The sequence below is a fragment of the Apodemus sylvaticus genome, chromosome 14 (genome assembly GCF_947179515.1).
Source record: "Apodemus sylvaticus chromosome 14, mApoSyl1.1, whole genome shotgun sequence".
In the NCBI taxonomy this organism is placed as follows: domain Eukaryota; kingdom Metazoa; phylum Chordata; class Mammalia; order Rodentia; family Muridae; genus Apodemus; species Apodemus sylvaticus.
Genome location: NC_067485.1, coordinates 38,105,885 through 38,129,361, shown reverse-complemented (window position 1 = coordinate 38,129,361; position 23,477 = coordinate 38,105,885). Strand labels below are relative to the sequence as shown.

The 23,477-nt window shown below is 41.4% G+C and overlaps 1 long non-coding RNA gene across 2 annotated transcripts in view; it reads right to left on the bottom strand.

Moving 5' to 3' along the window:
- Positions 1-23,477, bottom strand: part of LOC127665154 (uncharacterized) — a 191,761-nt gene that overhangs the window by 115,042 nt on the left and 53,242 nt on the right. For both annotated transcript variants that reach the window (XR_007973324.1, XR_007973323.1), the window contains exon 2: positions 18,593-18,702. This is a non-coding gene — a long non-coding RNA (uncharacterized LOC127665154). The remainder of the gene's footprint in view (positions 1-18,592; positions 18,703-23,477) is intronic.

The window sequence follows — 23,477 nt, the reverse complement described above, 5'->3', positions numbered from 1 at the left end:
ATTAAAGGAAATCATTAAAATTAACTTAATCATCATTGTCCATTACAACTTTCTGAATGGGAGAAATTTTGTATATCTCATCTTCTCCACCTGGCTGTCCCAAGGATGTAGCTTGCTAGACATTGAAATGGGATGCAGATAATTGATGACTTGAAATTTTACTCTCTTTCTGATACATTTCATTTCAAATTAAAATCGTAATATGCCATTGATACTACCACATTGTACCAAAAAGCCCTAGAAGTTGAAATCAGAAAATTTTTTATAATCATCATTTAGACTGAGGGTATACATCAGAGCATTTGTATAGCATCTGTAAGGATCATAGATTTCATCCACAGCACTATCCCAAATCACTATCCTAACCAGTGAACCCTAATTGGCCAAAATCATTTTAAAATCAAAGATGTAACAGCAAACTTAGGAATTAAAATTAAAAACAGACTAAACATACAGTGGACTCTTAACATCATAAATGTGGATACTATGGTATTATATTGGAATATGAAATATCCCATGTGCTCATGTCTCAACACTTCCTCCAGCCCACCTAGAGGAAGTGAGTCATAGCCAAGGCCAGTTCTAGCCTGCACTTCCTGTCTCCCCGCATTCCTGCCATCCCATCTGCAAGCCACCATGAACTCCTCTATGCCTTCCCAGCATGAGGACTGTCCCCTCTCAAACTGTGAGCTCATATAAATCCTCCCTCCCCAAAGCTGCTGCTTTCAGGTTTACCACGGCAGCAAGAAATGACCCAATGCACACAACAAAAAGTGATAAGGGACATCAACCCAAAGATATTTCATTTTCCATAAGTTGAAGTGTTCCTAGGGTGACATTAGGACCTAAAAGAACTGAAGAAAGAAAATGTTTGGAAGTGGGAATTGGGCTGCTCTGTGAGTGTTAAGGAAGGAAAAACGCAATTGAAAAAAACCGTTCATTTCTCTCGGTTGGAATTGTTGGGCCTTAATTTTAAGAATGAGACAGTAGAAAGCACCTCAGTCTAGCACATAACAATTTGCATTCTTGTACCTTGATAGACATAACAGTGAGATGATTCTGGCAGGTGTAAACACTGTTTTCACACATCCTACCAATGTGTGCCTTCGTTATTATTCAACGTTTAATTAAGTCACAACACCAGAAAACATCTGGTAGTAAACTTCAGCACATGCACAGTACAGCATGAATGACAGAGTGCTGGAGCCCATGAGTGCTTTTGATATGAGGAGAAACAGTGGAAACAGCTGAGGACTGAGGGACAAACAGGCACACCTGGACAGAGTGTGACCATGAGAAGGTCAAACCTTGCTAAGCCTTAGTTTTTGTCTCTGAAAAGCAAGGCTAATCAAACTGACCTGGCACTAAATCAACCACAGATGCAGCATCTGGATTCAGAAAGCAAACAATACATTAGCTCTTTCCTGCCTCTGCTGCCATAGTGTTGTCTTTAATAATAACACAGAATAGAAGTTTGAAACAATCACCTCCACACTGTTACATCTTGCGACTCTGTCCAGACAGGCCCTATCCTATAATCAACCCAGTCTGTAAAAACACCTTTATATCAACAAGAGGGAGGTTTTGATCAGTCTGGTGTGTTCAGGAACACCAGGGCATGGCTGTCTGGAACACCTTAGCAGTTGCTCTAGTCCCTAGAAACAGGCTGTTTCTATCTCCTTACACATTGTCAGACACCAGCTTTGTTTTGCAAGAGATATTAATGAAACAAGAGGTGAACTTAAGTAGTAAGTTCTTTGAAACAAACAAAAGCAATAATAATGAAGGGCACAACCATCTACGACAGCCTTGGGGACAATCTAGTCTAATCACTACTTTTGTTCCTTGATGCTTCAGGGCTTAGAGGACAATACTGACTGCTATAAATTTCTTAGAATTCTATTCCAAGACTCTTCCTGTCTTAGGACAATGCATCAAAAATGGATAGCAATATTCGCTCAGCACTCAGGAGTTCTGTGACCTTCTTGCTTCCTGAATATGGTACTGAGTAAAATAATAAAATTATAGCAAATCGTGATGTATACTCAAAAATGCAAGGGCAAGCATAGTAGTCTCTTATTACTATATTTAGATTCAGGTTTTATTTAAGATTTAAGTAAGTGGTCCAGGTCAGTAAGTTGAATTCATTACAAAAACTGGAAACCTTTATGAAGAGTGAATTCATGTATAGACATAGACAGAGAGAGACAGAGAGAGAGGATATATACTCTGTAGGATTAAAAATTAATTTAAGCATTGATGTTTTATTACTCCAGCTTCTCAGCAGATTACTCAAAAATTATATTCACTTCCCTGTCCTGCTACACTCAGTAGAAATCTAACACTGCATTGGACCTTGCCTAAACCCAATATTCCACCCACAGGCTGATTCAAAAATAAAAAATAAAAATAAACAAAAAAAGCTCAGAAGACAAGCTGCACAAACACAGCACCTTATACCCATATAAATCTGACCAATAAAATATGTAGAAAACCGCTGGCTAAAACACATTTCAGCTATTATCAATATGTTAGTTTCTACTTTTCAATGCTTCCAATTACCTGGGCCAACTGAAGTGGCTGGCCTTCATCTCAGTGGAAAAAATTAAAATAATGGCACTGTGCTCTGGTAATGTACACATCTCTAAGCCTGGATTCCTCTTCCCTTTCCGTAGTAGGAGATTCCTAAATGTTCAGGTGACATTAGCAAGATTGTTCTTTTTTGCTGAGATCTTTCCGTGAACTTCAGATGTGATGAGTCATGATGAATGTCTGCCCAAAGTCTCATCATCAGAATGCTATAACTGGAAGCTGAATGCAGGAAGTTTCTATTTGTCTTGATTAAGTAAGTGCTTTATGTCAAGAAGTTTGTGATTGGCAAAATTTGGTAAGATAACAAAAGCAAAATATCCCCTAAACTGTATGAAATCAATACTCATAAAACTGGGCAATAATATCATATCAACTATAATGGACAACACAATAAATTTATAATGTTTCTAGTTGTCTCTGTGGTTGCTCGAGTTGAGTTCCACATATTCAGTTTAGCAAGTCCTCATACCCCAGCCTACCATGAGGCTATTGTCATTGGCTTAGGAAAAAATGGACTTGTAGTCAAGCCTGAAGACCTAAGAAGATCCTCAAAACTCATGAGGTAGAAGAGAACAAACTGTAAAACCTCAACACACACACTGAGAGAGAGAGAGAGTGAGACAGAGACAGAGACAGACAGAGACAGAGATAGAGAGACAGAATAAATAAATGAAGAATACAAGTGTCTGTTATTTCACCAGATTTAATATTTTGTTTTGAAAACCAAGAAAACAAAATTTCTTTCTTTGTGGTACTCTCCAATTTAGTGGGGTAGAAGAACATAATCTCCTAAAGATGAGTAACATTGGAAGAAAGTAAGACGAACAGCAAGTGAGGATCACAGCATAAAATAAAGACTCAAGGGAAAGGGTGGTATGTTCTAAGAGCAACAGTAAAGGAACTCTTCCCTTGAGAAACTATAAATTAAACAAGGGAAGGCAGTGGGTTCAGCCTAGATCTGCATGGAAAACTTGGGAACATGTTCGCTGTAGAGTCACAGTTGTCATGAAATAGTAGATGCACACTTTGTCTAGAGCAGAGGATTCATCTGGGAATCATAGCTGGTAACATAACACTGCTCATCTCAGACAAGTCTAACATGCTACACTAAGAAATGCCCAGCTTGTTCAATAGAGGCTAAGGCAGCACTGAGAGCTTTCTCATGTGCTCATGAGATGGTAGCATGGTGATGTAGACAGATGCAGACAGAGAAGTGAATTTAGCAGATGGCAGCCCAAAAGTATCGTGGAAGGAGAGCTCCCAGAAATATGGAGGTCAGTCTGGACTGCAGCATGCGCAGTGTGCTGTTTGCACTGTGATTTAATACACTGGATTTGAAATGGAAAACTAACGCAAGGGGTACTCCGTTCATAGAATGGGAAACCTGATAACGTGATGGAGTCGGTCTTCCACTGCTCCTCGGCTGGGTGAGGAGGCATGCCCACGAGAGGCAGACTGCGAGGACGCAGGGCCAGGAACTAGCATGGACTTTAGCAAAGCTGAGTCAATGCACAGATAAAGCAGGACTGGTGAATATGATACACGTGAACTTGGGTGATGACCATGAATGGTGAAGGCTGAGGTAGAAACAGGAGCTGGGATTCTGGCTGAAGAAAAGTAAGACAAGAATAGAATGGGCAGTTAGAAAGTAATGAAGAAAGTTCGTGATCGAACAAAAGAAGATTCTGCTGTGTGGAGATGTTAAAGGCTTCTGTGGGGCATGATGCAGACCATGCTAGTGGTAACTGGTATTAGCTACTCTTCCCACAGTGACCGAATACCTAACAACACCACTCAAGGAAAGGAGGACTTAATTTTGGCTCAGAGTCCACAGGCGTATACTCTATCACAGAAGTGGGAGGCCAGGATCTCCATCCTTTGTGCTAGAAGCCCACAGCATAGCCTGTTACATCTCTGTGGATCATCATCACAGACAGAATAAGAAGTAGGGACAGGCTATAAACCTGAAATTCTATAAACTCTCCCTCAGAACCCATTTCCTCTACCATGGGACACGACTCCTAAGAATTCCACAGCATGCCAAAACAGTGCCACCTACTGGTGAGCGAATGTTCAAACACATGAGCCCATGTGGCACACTTCACACTCAAATCATACCAGTATTTACCTTCCCCTTAGTTAAGCCTTCATCATTACAAGGTTACTCTCCCCGTTTCTTATTGTGACTGTTACAGATACTGAATAATCCAAGGACTCACTGTCTGTGTAAATGAATGTGGAGTTCCAATACTAAAGCCTCAGGAAGCTATCTGAGGCTCCTTTGTTTATCTTAGACTGTAGCAACTAAGACTGTAGGCATAATCATTGAACATAGAGAACATATATTCTAGTGCAGCCATGGCAAAAATGGCATGTTTTAAGTTAGGTAAAATCAAAGAAATAAAGGCGTGAACAAGACAGAAATATATAGAATATACACAATGAGGAATCGTGAGTATGCAAGAATATGCAAACTATATTCAGTTATATAACTGGGGAATGTAAAATGTGGGATGGAATTTTTTAAATTAAGGTTTCCAGAATCAATTGCAAGTAGGAGATGGCCAAGTTTCTGGGAAAAAATAAAGAAATTGACATTCAACACATGCAAGGGGAAGTATGACTTGAGTACCCTTTGCTGACCGGAGGCTATACTGACATCACACATTAGTTTTCCACTTAACTCTCAGAGGAATTCTTCAAGTTCTTTGAACCTGCCTAAACTTTGATGAATGGGGGAAAGGTAGGTCCATAGAAATTAAGTGTAAAGTGTCGACTTAATACAATCTGGAGGCTTTGGAAGGTGGCCCTCTGGGCATGGCTATGGGGGTTATCTTGATTGCCATTAATGGATATGGGAAGACCCTCCCACCATGCACGGGACCACTCCCTGGGTTGGAGGTCCCAAACTATGTAACTGAAGAAAGGAAATGAGGCCGTACAGGCATGCATTGTTCTCTTCTAAATACAGATATAATGTGACTGATTGCTTCAAGCTCCTGATGCCCCCGACTTCCCACCATGATGGACTGTACTTTGAAATCAAAGCCAAAATAAACCCTTTCTCATTTAAGTTCTTTGTCAACATATTTTATCCCAGTAACAAGACATGAAATTAAATATCACCCAAGATGGACAGATGACAAATGATCACATTTAACCCTAGAATCCAGGTAGGCTTTAGACAGCAGTGTGAAAGGACAACAGTAAACTAGGGGCTACTGTACCAACTAATGAGGCCTGCATTGTGAGACAGTGATAGGCAATATGTGCCCGAAGTCCAAGTACTCCAGAAGTAGAGGCAGACGAATCTGAAGTTCAAGGTCATCTTTGGCTACAGAGGGAATTCAAGACGATTCTAGGCTACGTGAAGCTTCCTCTCAAAATAATGAAGTGTCAAAAGTTGAAGAAAGAAACAGTATAAGAAACCCACACAGACTAGCAAACCACACCTGAGGCTTAGACTTTGGGAAAAGGTAGCCTCTAAACCTATAAATGTACTGCTAACAAATGGTCTGGCTTTGAAACTCAGTTGAGATACTGCATGGAACATCTGGGTAAAGAAACCCTAGCAGGTTAAGTAGAAATATAAACCTAAAAAATTAACTTAAAAAATGGGAAGAAGATGCTTGAGTCTTATGATTATGGTGAGAAGGATTAGAGTGGCTTTGATAGCTGAGGAACATTTCTGTGTCATCTGATAAGGAAGTGTGATGTCCTCGTTGGCTATTGGTGCAGACCAGTATCTTTCTGACAGTCAGGAAATACATGAAGCTACGTCCACTGCAACTACAAAAGGCACAGAATTGTAGACACACAGATGTGTGCACATGCACGCACACACACACATTTTAAAAAATCTAGTTATAACTTAATAGCCCTTCTACACAGACATACTCTAAGTGACAAGGGAAATGCCATGTTATTTAGATTCATATGCACAGTGTTAAAATGCTGTGAAATCATGTAGGCTTTGACTGTCTGATGTTATTCAATTGATGTCATTAAAACAGAAGAATTAGTCTCATAATTATTCCCTATGGGTTTGACAGTCTGCCTAAAAAAAGAAAGAGTACTCATCTCTGTCCCAAATTACCTTATCTGGGGGGAAATTAGGTGGGTTAAAGACAGCAAAAGCAATATTTCAACAAGCCTTATGGAAAGAAAAAGAAATGTGTGTCAGAAAGGAAAAACCACCTCTATTGACTCAGAGCTACATCCTTTCAGGCTCTGTAGGCTGGGTGATGCCACTGTAAAGATCAGGTAAGGACTACCAGACCCTTTCTATCCCTGCTGGATGGGCTGCCCATACTCAGCATTCAGAGACTCCATCAGCGTGCTCACATGTATGTGTAAACTCCACTGTGTACACACTTGAAAGTCTCCAACAAGCACAGATTGACTGTAGAGATGTAATTGCGGAAAATGACTCCCAATTCTGGCTCAAGTGCTAGGAAGATGGCCCAATCAATCAAGTGCTTGCTGCAATGTGTAAGGACCCAGCCCTCCAGACAAGGGTGGCCAAGCTCTTCCCTACAGAGTAAAAACCCCAAGATCAGATCACAAACCCCATAAGTTCCCTGAGCTTACCCCCAAATCAGGCCACAAAATCCCACCAAACCCAGAACACCTTGAAAAGGTCCACCTGGAAAACTCTGCACCCAAGGAACCATATCATCTATTCCCTGCCTCCCAGTTAGTTCTTTGTTGCTTCTCTCCTGAGCATGGGCTACCTTTCTGTGTTCTTCACAAAGAATCTCATATGTGAGGTTTGTTGTGCAGTATGACTCTGTGGTAGTCTTTGGCTTCCAGCTGCCAGGATACCTGTCCCTCCAAGCTGAAACACACCTAGGATTGGAGCTTCAGCACTCACAGAACAAGTCTGGTATGGTGGGCATCGTGCCTATAATACCAGGGCACAAGATTCAAAGACAGTGGGATCTTAGATCATGCTGGACAGACACTCTAGCTTAATTAGCAGACTTCTAATTCATTGAGAAACTTTGCTTCAAAAAATAAGGTGCTGTGCACCAAAGGAGATACCCAGTGTTAAATGAATTCTGGCTTCAACATACACATGTACATACAAATGAATGTCATACACACACACACACACACACACACACCAGTAAGTGGCTGATAGGAATCCTTTTTCCTATCTATGACTTTGGCAGGTCTGTGTGATCCTCAGAGAGGAGAGAATCAAATTTCACAAGAATCTAAAGCAAACCTTACTATTAATTACTAGACTGAGGCCACGCGTTAAAGGCCAAGCAATTACAGAGAAATAGATACAGGGTACGGCTTGATAGCAAAAGCCATTGATTGAGAATACAAAACCAGATTTCAACTCAAGACTCTCTTACAGTCTAACTGAATTTTAAATGAGTCATTTTACCTAACTCATGATAATTAATGATCTTGCTTATGACATGTTAAGGCATCTGACATTATCCTTGAGATATTTCTTAGAAGAAATTATACTCTGCTCAAAGAATATTATTTCCATGAGAAATACTAAATTCTCAATTTCTATAGCTATTTCAGAATCCTTTTATGGATTATAGGAATTATTCATCTATCTCATACATTAGCTCCACATCTTTAGAAAAAAATTTTGTGTGAATTGATATTTTAGTTGCTGTAACAAAATTGCTGAAAGGATCAATTTATAAAGAGATAATGTTGTTTTTCACTTGTTTATTTTATAGGTATGTGTGTTGGTTTCTTTCTGTCCTGGTAGTTTTGGGGGTTCTAGAACCATGATAGAGTAGCTCTATTACTCTGGACTTGTGGCAAAAAAGCATGTCATAGCAGAGGTGTGTGGCAAAGCAAAACTGTTCACATCACAGCCTGGAAGTGAGAGAAGGAGCAGAGAGACTGGGGTTCCATAACCTCCGTTAATAACAGGCCACCTATGAAGCCATGCCATCCAACAATTGCACCACCTCCCAACAATGCAAGATAGGGACCAAGCCTTAAAACATGGGCCACTGTAGACTCAGCATCCAAATGTAGCAATCTCCTTATGTTTGAAGAACAGCCTAAGCTAAAAGAAGGTTTACAGATAATTGGGCAATGGGGGAACATACCTTCAATTTCAGCACACAGGAGGCAGGGCAGGCAACTCTTGAGTTTGAGGCCAGGCAAAACTACAGAGAGAGTTCAGAAACAACAGGACTACAGAGAGAACCCCTGCCTTAATAGATAGATAGATAGATAGATAGATAGATAGATAGATAAAGAAAATAATAAAAGAAGGTTCATAGAATGTGATGAAATAAATGGAGAGATAGTGGTTTTAAAATCTGACATTTATAGGTAAATTTGCATCAAAATTTGATTATAGATTAGAAAACTTAATATATTAATAATATTTAAAAATATACATGGAGAAGTAAAATCCATGGATACCAAGGTCCAATTTGAAAATAAAGAACTCAATCCTAAATCCTCAGCTTCTGTAGCGATTTCAGCATTATTTCATAGAGTATATGGATTATCATGTTTGTTACATATTAGCTCTAAGATATTAGAAGAGTGCTTGAATTAATAAGTATTCTGATGCTATAACAAATTAAATAAGACTTAAGTGTACAAACAAACAAAAATAAAACAGTATTGCGGCAAAACAGGGTGAACCTGAAAGAGGAAAAAGACAAAGGGACCCATCAGAGAAACAAAAGTAGCCATGACACTCAGAGGAGGGCCACCTATGGAAAATGAAACTTGGTCCTACCTACTATAGATTTCTTATTTTAACAGAACAAACTGAAATACCAATGGATAGAATTACATCAAAATTGAAGAATTCTGTTCAATAAACAGTATAAAGGGGCTGGAGAGATGGCTCTGTTGAATTTGCCACACAAGTTTGGGGACTTGAGTTCAACTCTCTAGAGCTCTGTAAAGCCCAAAGCACTCCTAAAGTCCTAAAGGAGAAACAGGAGGCAATGACAGGAAAATCCACAGCTAGCCAGGCATTCACAGTAAGTCTTGAAGAAGGAATGACAACCAAGGTTGTCATCTGACCTCCTCCTGCAAGCCTTGGCAGGAATACACACACACACACACACACACACACACACATACACACACACGTACTCGTACACACACATACTCATACACACATATGGTTATCAATGTTTACAGAGAAGAACCAGAGAAGATATGCTTGCAATGGGGAAGAGTTATACAAGGCCTCCCTAAGTATACAAAAGGTACCAATGTATAAATAGAAAAAAAAAACATAAAAAACAGTTTCAGTGGAAATTTTTTAAATAAATGCAAAAGGAAATTTATAGAAGAAATAATCTTCAAAGGAAAAATACAAAGACATAATCGCGCATCAATAATCAAAGAAATTAAAGCGAATACATTCACCTTAGAAAGAGGGAAAAGTAGGAAGTTTAATAATGCCCTGGGCTGGGGGGAAAGTGGGTATCTAACACTCATGCTGGCATGGTCTGTACTGATGAGAAGGGGTCTAAGGGAACTTCATAAAACTTCCCAGAGAGCATGCACCCATCTGTCTGTATACAGTAAGAAATAGTAAATGCATTAGTTTAGATCCAAAATACCCACTTCTTCATGGTCTCCCATAAGGGATGTGTCTAAAATTTCTTGTAGCAGTCACATTTTTGGGAAGCTGACACAGAGAAAGTGTGACTCTTGACCCTGGGGGAGAATGTGAAGGAAGTGCAGACTACACTAGGAGCAGTTGCATGAGATGAACTTGATGTATATACAACAAAGAGCAACTGAAAATATAATGCCCAGGGGAAGAGATTCAAAGAGATAAATGGGATCTATAATTCATATAAATTAAAAACTGCAATTGCAACAAGATAACAATGTGTCTTATAATGCACACAGGGACACGCATGGGCACTTTGGGTGAGCCTGAACCAGGGAGGCAGGGGTCATGTATACACCAACAAGGGCTCGGGTGAAAGCAAGCAGAGCCCTAGGAAAGTACAGGTATACAGGTGTGCATGCACACAGAGTCGCCAAACACAATTTTTATGAGACAACACACTCTAATCACACCTAAGGCACCTTGCCTCTATCCATGTTCTTCTCTTCTTGTTTCCTGTTTTATTTTTAGTGTTGATCTCTGGCCACTACAATGACTGCAGGTTACAACTTTCCACCTTAAAAACCTGAGGCAGACACTTAAGAGGTTTATAGCAAGTCCTTGGACCAGTTGTGAATATCACGCATTCATTGCGAGCTCGGGGTCACACACAGGAGATCAAGAGCCAACATCAAGAAGACCTCAGCAATTGCCTTTCTTTGATTGCCTTTTCCAAAGTGTCACATCCAGGAGTGGGCATAGGGAGGGGCATGAGGAGTTGCTCTGGGCACTGGCTACACTTCCGGAGAGTGAACTTTTCACCCCAACTTCAGTCTTGACTTGCCTGACTGAGGCTGAAAGGAAAAGCAGGAAATTAAGTTCTACGCACAAATACATGCAGGGATATTTTGAAACAGAGGAACGTCTGAAAGTGCCTTAAACACAGCAAAGTTAGGTTCTCATAAAAATAGGAAGCTAGAAAACAGGAAAGGATGTATGTGAAAAGATACAGACTGATTTCAATAGATCAGCAAGCAGAGAGGGCAAGAGGTGAGGGTGGACGGCTGAGCAAGACAGCATTTACTGTCCGCACTAGTTTTTATTCAATACACAAAAAAAAACAAAGCACACTAGAACTTCTATCCTCAAAAAAACTAAATTCTGTCTCATGAGAGCACCTTTATTCCTCTACCAAAGCATAGTGATTGAAGTTTTTGAGAAAGTGTTTAGCTTGGGTAAGACACAACTTTCTCAGAATTAAACACTTTCTGGGTTGAAGGACAGATGACCCTCAGCAAGGCAAAGAACTCCCTCCACCTTTATGATTATGCCCAAGAAGACAGGTGAGGAGGAGTGGTGCTCGGGTCACACCGCATGGTTCTGGCTCTCCGTACTCACCAAGGCCATGGCAAACGGGCAACAGTATTGTACCAGCACAACGGAGCAGGGGGAAGTTTGGATCTAGAAAATCTGCCAGGGGCCTATGTATTAAAAGTTAGGTCAATTGCCCCTGGAACAAAATGAGATGGGGTGGAACTTTTTAAAAGGTGAGGCCTATAGGAGGAAGTCGGTCCGTTGGAAGTCTGTCCTTCCAGAGGACACTGGGACCCCCAGCCACCTACCCATTTTAGCTTCCTAGCCATCATGAGGTGAAATGGCATCTTCTACCACACTCTCCAGCCATGATACATTTTGTTGTTAGAGGCTCAAAGCAACAGGGAAAGACGTGTCCATGAAACGACACCTCATGAGCCAAAGAAACCTCACAAAAGTGAGATTACCAGCCAAAGTAAGTCTTTCTTCCTTATATGGTAATTGCTGCAGACATGTTGTCATAGCAATGGAAAGATGACCGATCTGTGTGTCCTTGTCCTAGAGGATGAGTTTTGTGTAGAAATCTTTAATGGCCAATGGCATGAGCCTAGGTTTGCAATGGATACTGGCCAGGACTATAATTAATACTATACTTATAAAACGAGATTGTTAACCACTTAAAACAGGGCTGTGAGATGGCTTAGCAGGCAATAGAACTTAATGCCAAGCCTCATGACTTGACTTTGATTCCCAGGATCTACACGGTGGAAGGAGAGAGGCAACTCCTGCAAACAAACATATGTACACACATGCACACACACACACACACACACACACACACCCCAAATAGGCAAGTGAAAAAGTGCAAGAAGAGAAAGGATTAACTTAAACCTAAAGCACAGGCTATCCCACAGAAGGCACACTACATGAGGCACCTAGAAGAGAAATCAAATGTGCAAAGGGGGAGTAATGGCAGTGAGTCTATCAGGTTGGAAAAGGGTGGAGCAGAGGTGCCTACCCCATTGAAATGGAGGCAGGCAGGCGTATACACGGCATAATTTTAAATAGCCACTTGTTACTGGATGAGAGGTGACCACACACTATATAGTATTCGATTGAGATTTCAATGAAATCCACGGGAGGATAGCAAGCCTAAAGCAACTATTTCCTGAAAAGGCTCTTTTCTTGTGGCTTCACAAAATTATAGCATTCCTTTCACAGATAAAGGAAAGGCCCTCCACAGATGCTCAGTGAGGTTCTCAGGAGGACATGGGGGCAGAGCTGCCATTTAATCCAAAGGCTGTATGACGTCACAGCTTCTTCTAGGGAGCATACTGAGTTCCCCGAAGCATGCCCATTGACAACAAGCTAAGAAGAAGCATATGCCCATAACCCCAGCACTTGGGAGGTAGAGGCATAACAACAGAAAGTTCCAAGCCAGCTCTGCTATACAGCAAGTTGGAGCTAAGCACCATCCGCGTGAGAGTAAAACAAACAAAAACCACTAGGACGGAAGGGGGCAGAGGCCATCCCAGCAAGCACAAAGCCCTGGACTCAGGCTCCAGCTTTCATTTCCTTTACTGTATCCAAGAATGGTAACACAGACTTGTAATTACCATTCAAGAAGTATCAGAAAAAGGATCTCAACTTTAAGAGCACCTTGGGCTATAGAATCAATTGATCAATCAATACAAACAAAATATAAATATAAAAAATGGCCAGGGTAGGCTTCAGAAGTATAAACTAATGATATCAGCATCCTACCTTTGATTATGGTACTGAGGGTATTATAGACAATGTCTGATGTCAGTGGACACTCATGCCTATAATCCCAGAACTTGTGAGTCAGAGGCAGGGGGACTTCTGCAGGTCCAAGGTCATTCTGTTCTATACAGTAAGTCCCATGCCAGCCTGACAACACAGTGGGAGAACCTCAAACAACAAAAAGGGGAAAAGACAGTTTGGGGAAAGCTGGATGAGTGAGGATGTAGGGTATGGGGTAATCTTTATACCTACTTAACCTGTATTCATTTAAAAGTGGATTTTTTTTTCTTTCAAATAATAGGAATAGATTTTTAGGAAGGTTGTATGGGACCTTTTTCTTTGGATAGACTTGGACATGTTTGAGTAAGAGAGTGTGTGTGTGTGTGTGTGTGTGTGTGTGTGTGTGTGTGCGCGTGCGCGCGCGCACGCGCACACGCGTGTGTACATGCACATATACATGCGCATACATACATATCTTAAAAATAATTCTCAGTTACTTGTATAGACAAGTAAAATAATACTGGTTCCTTGCTATTCTCACCCAATTTCAATAGACTTTTATCAAGTATATAGTATCACAGGGTCTCATACTATATCTTCTATATAAAGTTACATGTTGAAATTTCCTTCCTATTTTATTACTATATATATATAAAACCAAAAAAAATATACAGCTGCCAGTTTTATCTTAGCTCAAGATGAATAAAATAAAATACATAGCTGGTTTGAATGAATATTTCATAGGAACACTTATGTTTACTGTAAGGTTATTGAGCTATTTTTTTCAAATATTGAAAGAGAGCAATTTTCAAACCACTACCACTTGTTCAATGCCATGTGCCATTAAATGTATTGATATGAAAACTCCATAAATAGAAAAAAAAGGTATCTATTTTATCTATGATGAAAGATAGACTCTTAAGGACTAATTTGCCAAAATGACACAACTCTGCCCCACTTTGCCACTGTGTTCAAAGCACCCATAACCTCCCTTACCAGTCAGACCACAACGGTAACTTAACCATTCTAAGCGTGTTTGCACATTATTTTTTTTTAACTATACATTCCTGGCTCCTATTTAAAACTAACGTTTGTTACCAAAGCTGAAGAAACATCTTAGAGGAATGAGGGAAATGCTAGCGGAATTCCAGGCAGCAATACAGGCGTGCGCAAGTGCGAAACAGGAGAAGAACATCTGCCAAGCTCGTCTCGGCCCCGCCCAGGACTCTCTCACTGATCTGGGTCCAAGTTGCATGTGTTTCTCTCCATCTTTCCCTCCCCCACTTCCTCTCTGTTCCAGTAGCTTGTAGAACCAGAGGAAAGAGACTGGAGACACTTCAGAGAAGTCATGGAAAACACCACAGAGTAAGGGGAGGGCTCTCTCTAATCATAGCTTCATTCCATGTAGGAAAAAAAAAATTGGAAGACAAACCTTTAAAAGAGGAAAAATAACAGGGAGAAAAGTATCTGAATGCTGATGCTAAGATCAAATATTTTGGGGAAGAATCACTCAAAAGAACTAATTTGAATACGTCATTGAATCCATATTTATACACATTATAATTTAATATGAGTCGACTCTGGAGCTGGATGTACTTTCTAATTCAGTGTTATATTTAAAGTCTCTAATTATGTTTGATTCAGCAGCACCCAGCTTTCTTCTATAGTACCAGTCCCTATCTGCTCAGCTCTGATGCTAATCAATTGTCTCCTATATCTTTAACAAAACTGTCCACACTCAGCAGTATTTCCCAAATCAACATACACAACCCTGACCTTGACTCCATGCCACATCTAAAAACTTTTGAGTCTAGTGCATGTAACTGGCATTGTTTTAGAAAAAGGAACCAAGAGTTCTCAATCAGCCTTGCTTTAAAAAGTCAAATAGGATAGCCTGGGTGTTCATCATTAGATGTATGCATAAGGAGAAAGTGTTATGTATACAGAAAGGAGTTCAATTCAAACAGAACCATTTGTTATTTCAGGAAAAAAATAGCGTGGAATTAAAAGATCATAATATAAAAGACACTAAGCCAGACCTGGAAAGTCAAATACTACATGCTTCTCTTGTGTGGAGCTGGAGTTTCACATGCACTTGTGCGCACGCACACACATACACACATACACACACACGCATACACAGACCTATACATGTGACATGGAACTAAAATTGGGGAAGAGAAGGGAAAGGATAAGATACAGGAGAAAGATAAAGCTTTGTGCAGTGGGGAAGTGAGTATGGTCAGAGCATGTGATAGACGCTATCAAAATCATCGTTACGAACCCCCTCACTTTGCACGACAGCTCTACACTAATGAAAATATTTAAATAATGATGGTTACTGGATGTTTCTTTTTAATGTCACCCAGGCTGTTCGTTTTAATTTTTAAAACAACATCTGGTGAATTTAGAAACAGTACTATCCTAGCACTGCAGTGGAGAGAATATCATGTCCTAGAAGTCAAACACACAGGCTAGACAGTCTGTGCCCACCCGTAACAGAAGGTATCATCAGAAAAATGTGTTGCGGTGAAGAATCCTGTTGTACGGCTGCCGCAGGGCTCAAGTGAAAACAGAGTCTCTGAAGGCCGGACCTATCAGCTCACCTAACCTCTGAAAGGGAGAAAAAGGAATGGGACCAAAATAAGTGTCTGAGGCATTGTGTTAACGTGGGAGATGCCACAGGAAGTGTTTTAGTACCCTCTTCAACAGATTCACACCCTGATGGAGAAGATAAAGTTAACAGACAATTATAATTCAGTGCTATGAGAGACATCACAAGGATAAGCTCACCGTTTAAAGGAAGCATATGGGACAGGGAAAGTCAGGGTGCGCAGTAGAGCTCCCTAGAGGAAGTGACCCACCCCACCCCCACCTCCGAGGCACACGTGCTCTGCATCCACTCGGGTGGCCAAAAGAACGACAGGCAGCCACATGTGCTGGGCAGGCAGAGACAAAGCTGATGCCCCATACATTAACAGTGGAACAATAAGCTGCTAAAGCCTTCGGGTGGAGGTCCTACAGGGCAGCGGAGAGAGGCCCATCAGTAAAGTACTTGCCTTACAAATAAGACAACCTGAATTTAATCCTCAGAATGCATGTAGGAAGCTGGGCATTGCGGCATACAACTGTAATCCCAGCCCTAGCAAAGCAGCAACAAGCAGATGCCTATGGCTCCTGGGCCGGCCAATTTAGCCTAACATAGTGGTTCTCCACCTGCGGGTCCTGACTCCTGTGGCAAACTTCCCACAATATTTACATTTCAACTCAGAATGGTAGCAAAATTAGTTATGAAGTAGCAACAAAAGTAATTTTCTGGTTAAGGAGCTGTATTAAAGGGCTGCAGCATTTAGAAGGTTGAGAGCCACTGAAAATCATTATGTCGAAAACAAGGTTGATAGCACCTGAAAAAGACACTCAAGTGTGACCTGCACACATGCATGCGCGCACACACACACACACACACACACACACACACAAACACACACACTGAAGAAAATGGTTTGACAGTATCTCAAACTATTAAGCACAGAATTACCCTATCACCTATCGAATTGACACTCAGGTACACAAAAATATGTACAAGAATGTTCACAGCCGTATATTCAAAACGATTAAAAAGTAGGGGCATCTCAAGTACTCCTCAATTAACAAATGGACCCCCATCAAATCCAGAAGAAACCAGTGTCACACTCCAAAATAAGTCACCCACTCAGTAAGGAAGGAAGTACCCACAATGCTGCAACAGACATCCAGGAACAAGCTTGGAAAACCACATACTGTCTAACACCAGACACAAAGGTCACAAATCATGTGATTCCTGCTTCTATGAAATGTCTAAAGGAGAGAAAATCTAGACGAATGATTTAGACATTGAGGGTAGATAGGCAGTAAGAGTAAGCAGTAGCAGATATATCATTTCGCTTTGGGGAGATGGGAAATGTTCTAATGATCTTCACAGAACTTTTGTAAATATTCTGACATCTGCTGAACTCAAAGCTTTAAATTCATGAGGAATCTGAGTTTAGCTTAGTGGTAGATACTTGTCAAGCATGAACAGGACCTTGGGTTCAATCTCAAGCACCATTCAAGAAAGATAAAACTGGAAGGCATATGAATTTTCTCTTAAGTCAAAATCATCAAAGGAAGAAGTCCTTAGCAGGCAGAAAACATAATTAACAGGAAAGGAAGAAAGAAAACTAGCAGGCTGGTGAACAGCAAAGAGAAAGGAGAGGATTGGGAAGGTGATTTAGTAGGTAAAGTCACTTGGTCACAAGCCAGAGGATCTGAGTCTGATCCCCAGGGTTCACATACATAGCAGAAGACAACAGGATCCTTCAGGTTTTCTTCTGACCACCACATGCACACAGTGACACATGTACATATACACATACATATGCACATATATACATACAAATATATATACAAACATGCCCACATACATCAATAATTATGATGATTTTATTTTTAAAAAAAAGCAAAAGAGGAAAGGGATTGGAGAGCCAGAGCATGGGACCTGAGATGCAGCTACCTTGCCACTGGTGACAAAGACCACATAAGAGTGCATGGGAGGGGAGGGTAAGGGAGGGGCCAGCTACAGCTGCTGTTGTGGCTGGCTGAGTGACCAGAAAAGGAACAGTAGACAGCCTGAGCTGAATGCAGGAAGTTACTAACAATCCCAGTGAGGAAAAGGAGAGGGGAAGAGTGGGAAACAAAACACACTCGGAAATTCCTCACTTCCCCTCTCTACAAAAATATTGTCCATGTCACACAGTAGAGAACAATTTACTTAGGCTGTCTGAGAAGGGACCCCTGCCCATTCAGTCCCTTGGATCCTTGAATTCTTAGGGTGTGAGCAAATCTACATCCACTTCCTGTTGCTTTTTAAAGCAATGTTTACATTTTTCAATGTTTTCTTATAGTTTATCAGCTTCTTCAGTCCTGAAGTGGGGAGTACTTTTTAATTTCTTTTCTATGTTATAGGACAATCACTGTGAACATCAAAAGAGGATGTGAAGACCCTTATTATGAGAATCTCAGCAATATTTAAGATAAATAACTCCCTACATTCAATGTACCATATATATTTCTCCCTCTTTCTTTAAATTTGTATTTTATAATGATTTTTATCAGCATTAAGAAACCAAATTTTGGGGCTGGGGTTGTAGGTCAGTTACAAACCACCTGCTTAACCATCAGGTGGCCCTAGATCGGACATTCAGCACTTTACATGTGCACCCAAAATAAATCTATTCAGTGGATTGTATATTGCAAAGCACATATATTCTTATTCGCATGCTTCAGAAACGATTAACTCATATTTAAATAAACAGAATAAGCTTTTACCTTCAGCTGCTAACCACAAGAGATTCCAAGTCTGAAGCTGAACGTGTCAAAGTGTCTGCATCCTCAGCTAGAGCTCAGCAAATATTGCAGGACTCCTCTAGATATTCCACCTATGGGGGAAGAAGGCACTGTCTTATTAACGCCTGGTGCGGGAAACAGTAGTGTGCCACATACATGCACTAACCTTCTGTAGCTTTGGCCAGTATAGTGGGTCAGAATTCTTAAAGGAATTCATCATTTAATTGTCCTATTTGTTGTGATCTTTAGTGTGCCTAACTACACATGCCTAAGTCCGTGTGTGTGTGTGTGTGTGTGTGTGTGTGTGTGTGTGTGTACCACTTATCAAGCACTTCAATCCTTTCAGGCAAGTGCTCCTGGATGAGTATTCCATGGGTAAGAATCCAAGAGAACACCAGAACTTTAAAACGTGATTTCTACACATCAGACACTAGTCAATATTTGTACTGCTTGTGTGGAAAAGATCCCTTTCACACAGAACTTTGTTTATTCCTTATCCCAATGCCACACCTGTGATCCCGGAAGTTAAAAGTTGAAGTCCTGAGGTAGGACTGCAAGTTCAAGGCCAACCTAGGCTACCTCGCTAGATCTCCTCTAAAATGAGAAAATAAAGGATAATAGGAGAACAGGTGATACGTGACAGTAGGATACGTTTGTGCCCAGGGGTTCTGGTGAGTTCTGAATCACACTGAATGTTCATCTTGACATCATTTATAACACTTAACATGTGAAGAAATCCTGAAACCAAAGGGCTGTGAGGAATTGTAAGTGGGTAATTCTCATTCTGTGACACTTTTCAAGAACTTTAAATGTAGCCCTAGAAGTAGAAGGCTATCTAGTCATGGTTATAAAGTAAATGGAGATGCAATCCTAGAGAGGAAACACAGTTTAAGCGGAGTGCCAGTGACTGGATACATGTTGGGATGTCTCCAAAATTCCTTGAGGCCAGGGCTTCTGATGCCTGAGTTCTGAAACCATGGACACAACCGGTGCTGATTGAACGAACTCTGGCTAGCTTGAGTATAGTGAGCATGGTGGGCATGGTGAGTATGGTTGGCATGGTGGGCACAGTTGGCATGGTGAGTATGGTTGGCATGGTGGGCACGGTTGGCATGGTGATAATGGTGCGCATGGTGGGCACAGTAGGCATGGTTAGCATGGTGAGCATGGTGAGCATGCTAGGAATGGTGAGGACGGTGAGCATGGTGAGTATGGTGGGCATGGTAGTCGTGATGAGCATGGTGGGCACAGTGGGCACAGCTCTGGTAGGCTTTTCCCTACTGTATTCCCTCTGCCTTGCCAAAAACTCATTAGAGTCCTAAAGCTCGCCACCAAGGTCCATTCCCTTATTTGGCCTCTTCCTCCTCCTGAGGCTGACTACCATGGGCCAGCTATTGAAGTACTGAACTCCAGCAATCAGAAGCCCTCTTTGGATCACCTAATTGACATGCCCAATCAAAATTAAACACCTCATGCTGACACAGGACTTCCCATTTTACCTTTATAAACCGGCATTTGCTTGTTAAACTCTGCATTACTGAAAAAAGAAAACACATGTTCCAAACTCTCTTCTTCCTAGTTCCTAGTTCTTCCAGCTCTTCTTTCTTGTAGGCTCTGGTGAAACCTCACCTCCCACTGCCTACTGGTGCCTCCCTTCATTTTATACTTTGTTAATGCTCATATATCCTTGACAACTCAGCATTTATTAGGATGACAAGAGAATTCAATTTGTCTCTGCATATCATCCAAAGAAAGGAGCAGAGAATTAATAAAAATGCATAATGCTTAACCCTCTATACAAACGAAATGTGATGCTGACTTGACTGGAAGGTCCCGGGAGATAGAATAGACTGAAAAATCAGAAACATGATGATGGAATGCCAGTACTCTCCCTGACGCCCCCTGTCCCTGCCAAAAAATACGATAGAAACTGAGACTAATTCTTTCACCTGTGTAGACCTCTACAGGTAAGCTTTACAACACTGAAGAAAGAAATGGAGAAGACAACAGAAGAAAACTGACCTCCCATTCGACTAGCCTGGTAGAATTGTGTCATGAAAATGCTGGTGCTACTGAATATCATCTCCAGAATGATGCCAAGCCATTCTTCACAAAACTGGAGAAGCATACTGAGTGTGGATGCACAGGAGACACTAAGGCAATCCTGAGCAAAACGAGCTCCGTTCACTCTGTAGCCTTGTTCATCTCTTTCTTCAGTGTTTAAAAGCTTTGTGAAAACTAAATGGCTGTAGATGAAGGGGGCGTCTCTGGGTTCTCTACCCCACCTTACTGTCTGTTTCTGGTTCTGTAGCAGTACTGTTTGTGAGAGTGTGTTACAGTAAAGCTGGAAATCAGGTGTTGTAAGACACCAACTTGCCTCGGCCTTCCCAGTGCTGAGACTAAAGGCTTAGGCCAGCATACCCAGGCTCTAGGAGACAGTGCTGTTAACTTCACTCCTCTAAGCCATCCTTACAAGCAACAGGGAATGAGGATAGCTTGAAGTCTGTTACAGTCATGGCTGTGGACTGGATGCTTGTCTGGATGTCATAGTCATGGTTGTGGACTGGATGGATATCAACATTTAAAACTCAAATGTTGAAACTCTACCCCAGAGATGTGCTGGTGTCTGTGGGGTGGGAGCTTTGGGGAGTAATGAGGTCACGAGGGCTCTGCCCCCATGCATAAAGCTAGTGCCAAGCGTCCCACCCTCACTTACAACCATGTTTCAATAAAAGAGGTTGGCAGACTACAAGCCACAAGGCACAGGAATATGTCTACCAGAGGGAGGCCATGTTTTACCCTCATCTTAGACTTCTGGGCTCCTGAAGACTGAAATGTACTGGTCTCTTGGACCAAGAGTATGGCACTTTGTGATAGCTTCCTGAACTGACTCCAACATAAACAAGCTTACTACATACATATTTGCAAGGAACACTAAGGCATCTTTAAGCCTCTGCTCTTTTGGATTGCACCTCATTTCATCCCTAAGGGGGAAATCCCTGTTTCTAGCTCATACAAACTCCCTAACCCAACCAACTCCCAAAGCTGCCAACTAAAACCCTTAATTGCTAGTTAATTACCAAGCCCCTCCTCCAACCCCTAAGAAACTCCAAAGACTCTACCAAGGCCCCACCCACAGGATACTGAAGTTGGTCCATTAAGTCAAACATCATGGAGATGAGAGGTAAATTTCATCATATAATACTTGACCTCACCGAAGCTAACTAAAAATGACATTTCAGAGTAAAACAATAAAAAAAAACATAAGCAGACAAACAAACACCATATAATTGTGTGGAAAAGGGAACAGTGGGTAAAACATTTTAAAAACTTAAAACAGATCAGGGAAATAAACAGGTTTTAGGCGGGTCAAAAAATCTCTCCTTCTAAAATTGTGGTTCCTGGTAACCAAACCGTGTACTTGCTTTCTTCCCCACTTCCTCAGTAGTGTGTGTGTGTGTGTGTGTGTGTGTGTGTGTGTGAGAGAGAGAGAGAGAGAGAGAGAGAGAGAGAGAGAGAGTGTAGGACTGTGTATGCGCAGGCGCACATGGTCACAGTCCAATACCTATGTCTGTCAATCACTCAATGAAATACCAGGTGCACTATGCCTTTCTCCTTTAAAAAAAGAAAAACAAAGCTATACTTCTGAGCTTCCATCTAGCCTGTCACGCAGGAATGAAAATTTCTCTCTGAAAGAAAAGCTTTGCATGGTTCTGTGTCCTATCCATATGAGCTGGGTCAGCTTACAGATGGTGGGCTTGGGGACAGAGATAAGACACCCAAGAGACTTTGGAAGAAAGCAATCTCCAGAAAAATCTAGGCCTTCTTGACTCGTGTAACCCACCCTCACCCATAAGGCCCAGAGTGATATGAGAAACAGAAAGGGATCCATGCCATTTTCTCCATTAATGACTAAACTATACCCTGAAATTAACTCTTCAGAAACAAATGTCTTCCACTAGTTTCTAAAGACTTCTCTGTTTGTCCCCCCAAATTATGAAACAAAAACATCCTAAACACACACACACACACACACACACACACACACACCACCCCTATCATTTCGCTCCATTTCAAGGCCTCGGGTTTTATGTAATCCAAAGGCACAAAGACTCTAGAGCAAAAATGGTTGGGTTATTTTGAAAGAATGCATCAAATATTAAGCTGAAAATTGGTTCTAAATGGGGCCAGTTAAGCCTCCATGGGAAGGGATCGCAGGGCCTCGGGAATAAAATTACATGAAGCTGAAAAAGAAAATTGAGGACAAGAAAATGATGACCGATGGGTCTAGTGCTATTATCTCTGAAGACTACTAAGGACATTCAGGCTTTGGAGGGGGAAAAGATTGCATGTGTGACCTTGAGAACACTTCCAGACTGAGGACTTGGCCTGGTGTGGCTTCCCACAGGAGAGCAAGTAGGACGGGCTGTGTTCTTCATGTCCAGGTAGACGAGGAGTCAGATAAGCACTTCTGATTGCCTCTGAGCATGCTGGGGGCTGAAAGCTACATTTCCATAAAGAATGAGCATCAGGTCATGGTGGTAAAATGTTCTATCAGGAGCTGAGGTCAGGAACCCAGAACCTAGAGGATTCTGTGAACATGGGATGGAAAACTGAAGATGGGACACGGAAAATGGCCCTGTCCATTTCAGCCTTTGTCTTTATCCCCTGGCAGAGCATACTGAACTAACTAACCCTGAGTTAGTCCTGAGCCACTAAATAGACCAAGGGGTACCTCTTAAAACCGTACCTCACACAGACCAAAAGGCTCCTGGACCACATAAATCTAATCAACGCAAACACTGACTGTGTACTTTCAACCTATTAGAAGGCAGATTTGTTGAGAAATTTCCTTAGAGGACTGGTT